Genomic DNA, 13740 nt, shown 5'->3' on the forward strand with positions numbered 1-13740 from the left:
GATAATAACCTTTTTGCTCTCATAGTGGAAATAACGCCATGCCTCACCCCACTCTGCTCACCCACAAAAGTAACTATAGGTAATCTAGGACGACGGAAAGTAATTGTTTTCCCGAAGCAATCTATTTTGGCACGATTATAATGCAACCAATATGTGCCCAAAATCATATCAAAATCAACAATATCTAACGGGATAAGGTTAGCTGGCATAACTATATCCTCCACCATCACTAGACATCCTGGATATACACAATCAACATAACATCTCTCCCATCTAGGCATAGCAAACTCTAAATCATACCGTAAAGGTGTAGGATGAGGTTGCGTCACTTGAGCAAATGTATGAGAAATGACAGAATGCGTAGCACCATAATCAATTAAAACTCTAGCAAAGTGACCAAGAATATTTAACGTACCCATGATCAAGTCTGGATGATTCTGCGTATCTTGTAGAGAGATATTGTTAACACGTCCCTGGGCTTGTTGTCATCCCCCACGACCTCTACTAGCTTGATTATTTCACCCCTGCACACCACGACCTTGACTTGGCTGACCAGGTTACCTTGAAGATCCTGCACTACTGGAAGCAATCTCTCATTGTTGGGGTTGTCCTCTCTGATACCACTGAGATCCACCAGCTAGAATGAGAGGATACGACATATAACCTCCAGAATACTGAGAATACCCGCTCTGATAATAAGGATCCTCGGAATACTAATACTGCCCTGAAGCATAAGAACGACGTCTCCCTGATAATGGTAAGCATCACCACGATCGATCTGACCATAACTACCAAACCCTGGAACTTGCTGGATCGGCGCTGGTGGAAGCAAGGAAGGTTTGGGGCCTCTGCTGATTCTGGGGACAATTTATAGCTCTATGTCCCATTTGCCCACAAGTAAAACATCTACTGCTGCCTCTCCTACACTCCCCAAAATGTTGATTATTACATCTACGGCACAACGAAGCACTTCCTCTACTAGCATCCCCTGTCTCTGGAATCTAGGACCCCAAGAAAATCTACCACCTCTTCCCTGACCAGTGGCACTAAAACCCCTGCTGGAAGAACTGGAACTAGCTCCACGTCGCTTATAGCTCTGAGTCTTGCGAGGTCCTTGAGATGATTGACCTTTACCTTTATCATCTTTCTTCTGATTGCCATCATTTTCTTCTTCCTCACTCTTACTAGGCATATTCTCTGAATCCTCAATCCTCAACAAAATCTCATAGAACTCCTGGTAAGAAGCACAAGGAGTAATGGTCGCCATAGAACGCCATTTCTTCTTAGTACCGATTTTAAAACGACAGAGCATCTCAACCGGATTAGCAGCAACATCCGGATGATAATGAGACAAGTCAATGAATCTTCTATAATACTTATTCGCCGTCATCTTCCCCTGTCTCAATTGAGTAAACTCTTGCTTCTTGCGATCAATATACTCAGGGGGAATAAACCTTTTCTGAAACAACTGTTTAAACACTTCCTAGTCAGCAATTTGCTCTGGGGTCAACTGATAAACCTCATGTTCCCACCAGGATACTGGTTCTTGACCTCAGAACCATGTAGTCGTCTCGACCCACCTTTCAGAAGGAAGATTCCCTTGACTTTGCATCACTCGAAAAGTCTTTTCACAATGATCGAGCCACCGCTTTACTCCTTCATGACCTTCATTACCCTCAAACTTATCCAACTTTAAGTTATACATAGTCTCCAGGGGAGTCCTCTGAGAAGGGTGAAGTGAAGACTGAATCGCATGAGCTATTGCTTCCCCTAACTGGGCTATATCGAGGAAACTAGGCTCAACTGAACGACATGGCTCTCTATGAGGCGGCATAGTTCTGACAGAAGACACCAAAACAATTAGAATATTCACCAATTATGCAGGATTACCAAACCTAGGCTTTGATACCAAACTAACACACCCCGACCAAAATCAAGGTGTACTGGCCGTTACACGAAAGTGACGTAGCTATGTGCACAGTGCAGAAGCAAGATTAATATAAGAAATGCGAATGAATAAAACCGAGCTAACTAAAGCACTAGATAAGTTAAGGTGAAAGACGAAATAAGTGTGAATTCACAACAAGAGCATAAGTAGCCTAAGTGCAGCCCAGCAGGACGAATACTAATTATACAACACTAAAGGTAATCCTACAATGGTGATAATTTGTCAGAGCTGCCGTGGATTCCTCGCAAGCCACCAAAAAACACTCCTAACTAGAACCTGGAGGGGCACAAAACAGAAAATATGAGTGGGTAAAAACAAAGCTTTTCAAAACCATTTCAATTACCAAAGATAGTAACCCCTCACCGTAAAACCTGTATAATTTCCCAGAAAATAGAATACATTTATATTCGTATCTCATAACCATGCTCAACAAGCTTTAATCATAAATATGCCATGCCAAATATCTCAATATGACAAAATAAGTAACTCAGGTAAAATAAACCAATGAGAAATGACATATCAGCCGGATCCACCTAAAGTGGCCTGTACAACTGAACTTCTAGCTCATAAATCATGCCTGCACATGAGTCGGAACCACCTATAGTGGTCTGTTCGATAGGACTGGGTGTAAATAAATACGCTCTAGTGCTACGATCACATGAAAACTGTGCGAATAATCGCGGGTCACCTACGAGTCGGAACCACCTATAGTTGTCTGTACGACAGGATTGTGCACCTAACTTGGATCCAAGGTGAGTGTATGGTACGGGAGGTGAACATCACGTGAATGACTGTGCCCTAACCATGGCGGGAGCACTAACACCGGGGTGCAGATTTATGAGCTCTTAACACATCTCACATAATCATCAATTTACATAAACAATCTAAAACTCACCTGGCACTTACCTGAGCGTCCACAACGTCAAATCACATTTATGCATACTATATTAATTCAATGATCTACGTATAAATCAATATGTATGGCATTTCTAAACATAAATTCATTTAAATCGATTTTCTGGGAAAATCTCAAGTATATAGGTATATATGGAAAACCAAAAGCCCACTCACTGGTATGTGGAAGGGTCGTAGCCCCCAAGCCTCGATTGACTGCGCTCGTCCTGAGGATAGGTCTCACCTATATGCGAAACAACTATATAAACGTTAATTTAAAGCACATAAATGAAACTAGCCAATAACTTCTTATACATTGCTCAAATGGGGTGTTTGAATATACCAACATGATCTACTCAAACCACACGCGCGGCCACGCGCCGGCCAAGGCAAGGCCAGACGCACCCCCACGCGCGGCCAACCCTAACAGAAACTTAACTGCTGTTTGGAATATTCCATTAAAACCTTAACAGAAGTTAACGGCGTCACCTGATGCCGTTAGAATATTCTGTCAACTCTGACGGAATATTCATCTCCTTCTCCGGCGAGCCTTGCCGGTCGCCGCCATTTGCAACTTGAATTTTCGCCGGTTTCTGGAAAAACTTTAAAACTTCATATCTTTCTCATTTCTTAACCAAAATCCATGAAATTTGTACCAAAATGAAGCTTACAACGAGTAAAACAAAACCTTACCACTTTTAGGACTTAAATCCAATGGAATCTCGCCGGAAAAACCCACGATAATCCAGCCAATACTGCAACTCGATGAACTCGAGCTTCCCGACATCCAAAACACTTCAAAATTACTCCCCGAGCTTCGTGAAGACGTCCTAAAGCTTCCTAGAACCTTAAAAGTCCACGATCACGACTGCATGAATAGTACACCAAATCGGGAATTCTTGGTTCTCGAGTTTTTGAAGGCTTCACGTCCAACCAAGGGTATGGATGAGTTCCTGAGCTTGCTAGGAGTCCAAAACCAACCTTCAAATCTTCAATCCGTGCATGAAATGGTTAGTTTGAGAGTTGTCCATACAATTGTACGGAAATGGAAGAAAATCCGAGAGGGGAAGGAGATTGAGGGTACACGGGAGTGTGGTATGGGTGTGTGTGTGGGGTCCAGATGGTAGCCAACCAAAACAAAATAAAATAAAATTAACCTAAGTTCTAATTGGTTCCAAAAACTAAGGAAAACATGAATTGGACCACAACCAAAACTTAAACCACACAACGCCACAAACGTTCAAGGGTACTTTAGCAATTTCACGCCATCGATACAAATATTTCGGGACGGGCTGTCACAAGAGCGAGGGTTTTTTTTTATTTTTAAATATTAAAGATATGTTATAATCACATGTGGGTGAGGTTTAAAAAAATAGTAAATTTTGGTTTGTATGAAATTATATTACTCCCCATTTTTTTTTTTATTATTTATATTCAATTTTGATTAGAGGGGATAATTTTTTGGGATTTTGGTTAGCAATCAGGATTCTATTAAAATATAGTTTAGTTTAGTTATTAAAATTCTAAAAAAAATTAAAATTAAGTTATCAAACATGGGACAATGATGGAGCAGATTCTCTTAACCTGGGCATATTTTTCATTTTTTATTTTTATTTTTTATTCATGCTATGCATACATGGTTGTGAGACTAGTGTAAAAAGCAGCAAAATTTATGTTCATGCAACTACTAAATTGTCCATATTTTTTAATTTTGCTCAGTTTTGTGAGAGGGTTAGAGCGGTGCTTTCATGGAATTTTAGTTAAAAAAACATGATTCTATTAATAGGTAATTTAGACATATAGGTAAAACATATTGAAGCTGTATTTTTCAAAATTTGAAAATTGAAAAGGACCCAAAAACCCAGAATTACAGTCTACAATCTTGAAGTAGAGACGGCCAGGGCCGGCCCAGCCCCAGTGCGGGCAGGGCGACCGTCCGGGCCCAAAATAATTGGGGGCACCAAAATTATTAGGGTGGTATATTTATATATGTTTTAATAAGAGTATAAATTTATAAAATTTGGTTCAATGACAAAGAACTTTAACTATAACTGGTGGTTTTGTTGTTTGAAATTAATGAGGAGGTCTTGGGTTCAAAACACCATTTGTGGTTATCTACCTTTCAATTTTTACAAATTTCTTTTCATAAGAGTGTAAATTTATAAAATTTGGCTAAATGATCAAGAAGTTTAATTAGAATCAATGGTTTTTGTTGTTTAAAATTAACGAGAGATCCTAAGTTCGAAATGCTAAATGCATGTTTATTTTTTTTCAATTTTTACAAATTTTTGTTTGGTTGTTAATTTATTTTTAATTAATAGCTAGTAGTTATGTGGATTGTTATTTTTAAACATATTTTCCAATTCAAGTCTAATCTTCAACAAAAAGTAAGTATAATTTTATCGATATCTTACGTGTGAAAACAAATAATTTTCTTATATAAAATAAGGACACATTTTTTAGCATTGCCCTGGGCCTCAAAAATCTCTAGACCGGCCCTGGAGACGACAGAAGTGTGAACCCAAAAACCCAAAACCGCATTCTAAAACCTTGGAGCAGAGAAAGAGAGACGAGGGAAATCCCAAATCCAAGGGACCTAGAATTACAGTCTAAATTCTTAGAGCAGCCATGTCATCGAGTGAGAAAACTAATTGTTTTCATTCTTTCTGCAAGTCGGATTTTGGTAGCACCCTGTGCATTCTTCAAACAATTTTGTTGAAAATATTGCATTATTTCTGGAAAAATCTGCCATGCTTCAAGAATGGAAGGTAAACGACAACCCAATTTGGTGAAACGACGCTCAAGTTCAAAACGAGAGCAGAAACTTGGTCGTCACGTCCTCACGACCCTTTTTGTGACCACTGCCGTCTCATAAGTGTATTTTTCTTTCATAATATAGAAAGTTTGGAGTGTAGAATGAGATTTTTGGAATACTAATAACAATTCCCTATATATATTTCTCATATCTGTCTTTGCTGAAAGATGAATCAAGAAACTTGGGCTTTACAAATTAACATCGGATTTTGTGTAAATCCTCCTTTATGGTAAGAGCAATTCCAGCGTGGGAACCCTCCCCCCAGGCAGTACACTATGTTATCCACCCAGTGAACAGTAAATGCCCTTAATGAACAGTAATCGCCTTTTGCATCTACATTGTTGCACTTCAATAGCCCTGACAATAGGCAATAAAAAAAATTTTATTTATAAAATAATACAAAATAATTTTATTTGTAATTTCAGATAAGATTTTTAATCGTTCTCGTTGCGTCACGTGTCATTATTCGAAAAATTATAAAATAATACAAAATAATTTTATTTGTAATTTCGGATAAGATTTTTAATCGTTCTCGTTGCGCCACTTGTCATAAAATCCGAAAAGACAATTATTGGTGATGGATTTCCAATAAGATTTTTAATCTTACTCGTTGTGCCAAGTGTCATTATCCGAAAATACAATTATTGGTGATGTATTTCTAATAAGATTATTAACCAATCACGTCGCGCCACTTGTCATAATCTATTTACAATCTTTGAGGATAGATTTCCATCAGATTTTTAACCAATGACGACATGCCATGTGGCATTATCTACAACCTAATCTTTTCTGAATCCTCCATATAATCCACCATTCATCCTCACAAATCTCACACCAATTTTCTTAAGATCTCTATCATTATTCATAGTTTCTGCTTCCTTCTTCACCAAAATCTCTATGATTATTCATAGTTTCTGCTTCTTTCTTACAATGTCTTCTTCTTCCTCAAGGATGATGTGGGAAATCGATCAGCAAGAGGAAGAATTGTTTAACCAATCAAAAGGAATGTCCAATCTCCAGGTGGCCCAAAATGAAAGGGAAAAGGATGAGGAGTGTAGAAGGAGAGATGACGAAGCAAGAATGGCAAGAGCCTCACATTCCCGTTGAGTCATCCAAGTTGTGGGTCAGATCTGCAAGCCCAGCCGTTCCGGAAACCTTGATAGAAGCAGGCAACGACGAGGTACGGAACTCTTGGACAATTGTTTTGTCCATAATAGTGCATTCCTTGATAGGTACTTTAGATGTCGTTTTAGAATGGAACGACATTTGTTCAACAAAATCATGATTGCTGTTTGCAACCATGATTCTTACTTTGTGCAAAAGAATGATGCTTTTGGTGCTATGAGTCTCCTTCCAGAGCAAAAAATTACTGCTGCCTTGCAGATGCTTGCATATGGAGAATCTGCAGACCAAGTAGATGAGATAACGAGGATGGGGAAATCCACCATTCTTGAGTCCCTGATGAAATTTTGCGAAGCAATCGAATCTATCTACACCGCAAAGTACCTCCGGAAAGCTACTGACATGGACTTGCAAAGGCTTCTGAAGAAGGGCGAGATGCGAGGTTTTCCTAGGATGATTGGAAGCATCGATTGTATGCACTGGACGTGGAAAAATTGTCCAAGTGCATGGCAAGGCGCTTATGGGGACAGAAAATGAGCAAAAAGTATCATTTTGGAGGCGGTGGCATTTTTGATACATGGATTTGGCACGCCTTTTTCAAGGTTCCAAGAGCTCAAAATGACCTCAACGTCCTTGCCCAATCCCCAATGTTCAACGATGTCCTGCAAGAAAAGGGACCAAAAGTCACATACTACGTCAACGGACGTATGTATGACGGGCCATACTACCTAGCAGACGGCATTTACCCAAGGTGGTCAACATTTGCCAAAACAGTGTCACATCCACGAAGTGCAAAGGAAAAACACTTTGCAAGCTGTCAAGAAGGGTGCAGGAAGGATGTGGAGTGTTGTTTTGGTATCCTCCAAGCTCGCTGGGCGATCGTCAGGGGTACTGCCAGATTGTTTGATGTAGAGTCGCTTCGATCCATCATGATGACGTGCATCATTCTTCACAACATAATTGTGGAAGATGAGTACGATTATGATGTCGTTGATGAATATGAGCCAAACACGATGAACAATTCAAGAACACGTATATATTGTGCTCATGACGCCACCGAAGAACCCGTGCAACATGAGCCATTAGAAAGGGATAGACGTTACAATGAATTGATCATTCAACGATATACTACATTTCAAAGGCCATATATGCACAATGCCCGGCAAATTGATTTGATAGAGCACCAGTGGGAATTGAAACAAGCTCAAGATACTTAAGTTCATTTAGTGTGTTTTTTTTTTTTTTTTTTTTTTTTTTGTGATTATTTAATTTTATTTGGTGTGTTTCTTATAGTTCATTTAGTGAGTTTTTTGTTATTTGGTATGTTTATGTAATTTTATTTGGTGTGTTTAAATGTCTTTTGAATAAAGATTCTCTTAGTATAAAAAAATTACCAAATTAAATAAAGTACTAAAATCAATAAATTGGAAACAACATAAAGTACTCTATTCAATAAATAAGAAATTACAACCCAAAGTGATTGGAAAATTATGGGCTCCGATTACAAAAAGTACTCTATTCATCATCATTTAATCAATTTGTGGTGCTAGGATGATCTTCTCTTGTCGTGCTAGGACCATCTCCTCTTGCTCTCGCTTCTCTTGCACGCCTCCTTCGCACCACATCTGCTTTCTTCGACTTCCAAAAATATTTACAATTTGGAGACTTCCCTTCTAAAGGCGTGTTCATAATGTCACGATCTCGTTGAGCCATTCTTTCTTCTCTAACATGTTCCCTTTCTTGCCTAAGTAGGTCTCTTTCTATCTCATTAGCTTGAAATGCTCTCTCAACAGCTGCAGCATTTGCCTCCTCTCTAGCCTTATTAGCCTCAAATTTTGCCATTTCCCGCGCCAAAGTCAATTCACCTTGGCGAGCAAGTTGTTCCATATACTTTGTATAATCATTCTTCGAAGCACTCCCTTTTCTTTTTGAAGCCTTCTTACCTTCAGGCCTAATTGGATAACGGGTCGATCCCAACGTTTGTTCAGGGGGGGCATTTCGGGCACTTCTTCTGCTTCATCTTCATGAACATGCGAGTCATGATCATGTGTAGAGTGTAGATGGGTGCTGTTCATGAAAACTTCTGGACCAACATGCACAACTTTGAATTTAGGACAATCTTTAACAATATTCCAACATTCCCACCAGTTGAATGATTTATTTTTGGTTTTGGTTTTGGCACCATACGAAGCTTGTGCTTGAAATTGATACACAATGCGGGATAAGAAATAATTATAATGAAAGTAGGTAACAAATAAATAATACAAACAAATAATTATAATGAAAGTAGTTAACAAATAAATAATACAAACAAATAATTATAATGAAAGTAGGTAACAAATAAATAATATATTGTTACCTGATCCGTGTAATTTTCCCCACTTCAAATATTATTACTGGCTTGTGCCAAGGCGTCTCTCCACGTACTAGGCTAAGTAATTTCCAACTACTGGGCATCGATTCTTTGGTTCTTTTCCCACCAATTTTCTCAAGATAATTGGTATGAATAAGACTCCACATTTCTCGCAACTGCATCTCATTACCCGTAAATGAACTATGAGTAACTTCAACCCAGCTAGTACACAATGCAATATCTTCAAGAAGCGTCCAATTCGTACCTGCATTTTGTTGAAAAAAATTTGGATTGAAACTTTGAGAGAAAGTTAGGAATTTGATTGAAAGTAGTTGAGAAAATATGAAATTGTGGTGTAAGGTAGATGATAATGAGAAGGTATTTATAGAAAAAGTAAAAACAATTTTTTAAAAAAAATTTCAGATTTTTTTTTCGGAATTTTTACAATTTTTTTTTAATTTTTATTGAACTAATTAATCTCTGCCGTTGGATTTAAAAAAAAAATTGAATTTCAACACTCCAGATTGTGTCACGTGTCACAACGGTAACTTTTATTAATTTTAAAACTATTTTTTATTTTATTTATTTATTTATTTATCAAGCAGAATAATATTAACCGTTGATCTCAGATCCAACGGTTGATATTAAATAAGATTTTTTTATTTTTATTACCGTTGCAAATCGGACGGTCCAATTTAAAGAGCCGTTGAGATCGAACGGACCATGGGAAGCCACATGGCTTCCCAACGGTAACCTCGGCAGACTACGACACAGACCCCATACGCTGAAAAGCTGTCGGCTGACGCGCCCCCACACATTGGAGAGGCGCACGCGCCTGACAAAAAAAATATATATAATTGGGCTGACGCTAGGATGACGTCAGCCCTTGCGTCACATCTACTCAGGCTCTAGGGCTAGCAATTCCTCACGGGCCTGGAGCTCGGGCCTCCTCTTTCCCTCGGGCTGCCCATTCTGGAGCTTCAGGGCCGGGCTATCTGGCCCTATTTGGTCCACCGTCCCCTGAGCACCAGCCCACGCTGGAGTTGCTCTAATAAGAATTTATTAAGAAATTATCAAGAGCATACATAAGACATGCATGTCGAACATAATCAAGATATCACATGCGCCATAAAAAAAACCACACAAACATAATTGAGATAATCAATGTTTACCGTATTTGGTTTGTTACACATAGAAATGATATACAGTTTTAATGTACAGAATTACATAATTATAGAACTGATATCCATTTTAGCACCCTTCTTCAAACTTTCAGGCAACGAAAGGACGAGCATAGAGCTGCTATCATACTTATTCGCTACATCCGCTCAGGTTTTAGAAAGGTGAACAATCTACGAAGTTTGCTTCTGTTTCTTCTTTTAACAATGAAACAAATTCTAGAAAATCAAATGGACTTGACTGCAATGATAGCACTCACAAATGCTTCGTTTTCAGTCATACTTAACTATAACATCGCAAACAAAGAAAATGGTTGGAAAATGGCTTAATTGTCGACATCAGAAGTTTCAGAACCCATTGCTAGCATTCTCAAAGATAGACAAGACAACGACCCCATAAATTGTTGGATGAGTCTGAAAGAGCTTACTACAGCATCAATTCCATCAAACAGTTTTCTGGAACCTTCACCTACCGAGGCTCCCGGAATGAACACATACGACAGCATCTTTATCCAGTACCCTACACAGAGTTGGCTCAAACTGTGTTGTTTGCCAAACACCTTGTGAAATGGTTTCCGTTAAATGTCAAAGAAGGCTATTTTATGTGCAAACTTGTTCCTAGTTAGGATACAATGACTAATAGTGATCTGTAAGCTTCATATGTCGTCATCTACAGTTCATGTCTTGGCGATTTAAAGATGAAGTTTTTGGATGCAGTAAAGGATACATATTTGATGTCCAATGATGAATTTCTTGTGGTGCAAGGGGTTAAGGGCTTTGAGGGGCTCAAAGACACATAAAACATACCGAATAAAGTTCGATCATTAGGAGATGTCGAGATAGTATTAGATCAGATGGTTCGGGAAGGCTTGTCTTATGAAGCCGATATTCAATTTCATTATGAAAGGTATACTGGCCAAGTCGACTGCATATGTGGGGCTACCGAGGACGATAGCGAGGGGTTGGTTAGACATATTGGCTGCAAAAATGACTTCCATAGAGCATGCAGTTGGAGCTCAGATCCAGACGGTAATCCAATGTGCTATGCATGCCTTTTTTCTTTCGAGTGAAGGTTTCATCCTTTAATTCAGGCAGCAATCCATACGGTAATTCAAGGGATTGCTTAAAAGGATGAAGGAAAGTGATATGCATAAGCCCCTCAAAGCCCTTAACCCCTCTCACCACAAGAAATTCATCATTGGAAATCAAATATGTATCCTTCACTGCATCCAACACCTTCTTCTTTATATCGTCAAGACATCTAGACTTGTCAAAGAGATGACGACATATGAAGCCTACGGATTGCTATTAGTCCTTGTATCCCAACTGGGAACAAGTTTGCACAGAAGATAGCTTCTTCAACATTTAACGGAAACCAAGGTGTTTGGCAAACAACAGAGTTTGAGCCAACTCTGCAGTGCTCAAGTGTTGCTCTGCCTCTAGGTATTGGATAAAGATGTTGTACACACAGATAAGATCTGCCCAAGTGTTCACTCCAGCAGCCTCGGTGGGTGAAGCTTTCTCAACAGAGTACTCAAAATGCAAGCTCCTTCACTCATGTTTTTTCATTGGCAAAGAATATGATTTCCAATCAGGGTCTCTTTCTTTACCTTTGCTAGAACTTTGTCCAGAAAACTGTTTGATGGAAATGATGATGCAGTCAACTATTTCCTACTCATCCCACACTTTATAGGGTCGTTGCCTGGCCTATCTTTAAGAATACTTGCAATTGATTCTGCTATCGACAATTGTCCCCTTGTCCAATCATTTTCTTTGCTTGCAATAAGTTAGGTATGACTAAAAACGAGGCATTTGCGAGTGCTCTCATTGCAAGCAATTACTTTTGATTTTCTAGAACTTGTTTCATCACTAAATGAAGAAACTGAAGCAAACTTCTAAAATTGCACCTGCAAGTGCACTCATTGCAAGCAATTCCCTTTGGTTTTCTGGAACTTGTTTCATCGTTGAAAGAAGAGTTGAAGAAAAATTCTAAAATTGTTCACCTCTGTGCTAAAAATTGAGCGGATGTAGCGAGTAAGTATGATAGCAACTCTATGCCCGTACTCTTATTGTGTGAAAGTTTGAACAAGGGTGCTAAGACGGAATGAGGAGTGAAAGCCAAGATATGCTTTGTACTTTTTTTGCGTGACTCCAAAGCTCCTCCTGCAGAAGTGGTATCCTCCAATAGATTGCACTATAAGTGTTGGGAATCCTTAATTATAGGCGACTAATTTGATAAACTCGTGGCACATGTAAATAGGTTGGTTATTTGAGAACTAAAAGCTTCTTACTTGTTATATGGATCTTCCTCTTGTTTCATGTATCCACCCATCGTTTCTTCCAATTTCCTTCTTGTCCCAAAGCCTTGTATTGCCCTTCCCTTCACAAGAACATGGCTGTCACCTACAAAAGAAGAATCAGAAGTCGCCAATCTGCAGAATGGGCATCTCTTGTTGGACCCACTCTCTTTTCGATTCTGAACATGGTGTTCGAACCCATTGACCTGTCCATTTCTCTGCGTTTTGCAAGGAGTGGCTGGCTTTTGCAAAAAAATATGATCATGTTACGCAGCGCTGGCGCAAGGCACTTCCCATGTTCATAATCCCTTCAGAAACGGAAGGAAAGAGATGGCTGTACAGCATTTCGGAAGGAAAAATCTACGACAACATTGAGCTACCACAGGACCCACCACCGCGAAACAGAAAGAGATATGGTTCTGGTGGAAACTATAGCTGGTTGGCAACAGTAGATCTGCTAGATGAAAGTCGACAGGCTATAACTGTTCTCGACCCTTTCAACCAAGCGATGGCTTCGATTCCCTTGCACTACAGGCTACCAGTTAACCACCTATGGAGTTGCCTCCCCACGGTTGTCTTATCTGCTTTGAATCCGGACGGTTACATGGTCTTAGCAATCTACGATAGAGTTGAAAAGCTGGCTTTCATCAAAGGAGGACACCAACGTTGTGAATGCAATTATTTATCCCTGTTTTGTCTGTAGATGTATGAATTTTCTCTCTTCCTTTCATTTCAATGAATTAAATCATATTTTTGACAAATATACAGCCCCTTTCAACGCGATCAAACTTTACAACATACAAAATAATATTCATAAAAATGTATATCTCCAATGCTACAAAGTACAAGTCTATGCTACGAGAGTCCATTTTCATCATCTTTGTTTTCTACTTCCGACCTCTCCAATCAGCATTCCCGGGAGATTTTCTTCAGAGGAACAAGCCGGCGGCAGAGCCACCAGGGCCCCAATCTGACTTATAGGTCCTGATCCACAATTTAAACGTTGCTTTGAATTTCAGACGGCTCAACGCATCACAACCTGTGCGACACAAAAACCTTGCAACATGTAAACATCATTCTAAGTGGTGATCATATGTTTGATACAAGTTCGTTTTATGAGAAATATATTTTGT

The 13740-nt window shown here is 39.1% G+C and overlaps 1 pseudogene; it reads right to left on the bottom strand.

Annotated features, from left to right (window-relative positions):
* Positions 1–421: 421 nt before the first annotated feature.
* On the bottom strand, positions 422–1705 carry LOC148695519 (uncharacterized; annotated as a pseudogene).
* Between the last annotated feature and the right edge of the window lie 12035 nt (positions 1706–13740).

This window comes from Pyrus communis, chromosome 7, assembly GCF_041283825.1.
Source record: "Pyrus communis isolate YQ-2024b chromosome 7, ASM4128382v1, whole genome shotgun sequence".
NCBI lineage: Eukaryota > Viridiplantae > Streptophyta > Magnoliopsida > Rosales > Rosaceae > Pyrus > Pyrus communis.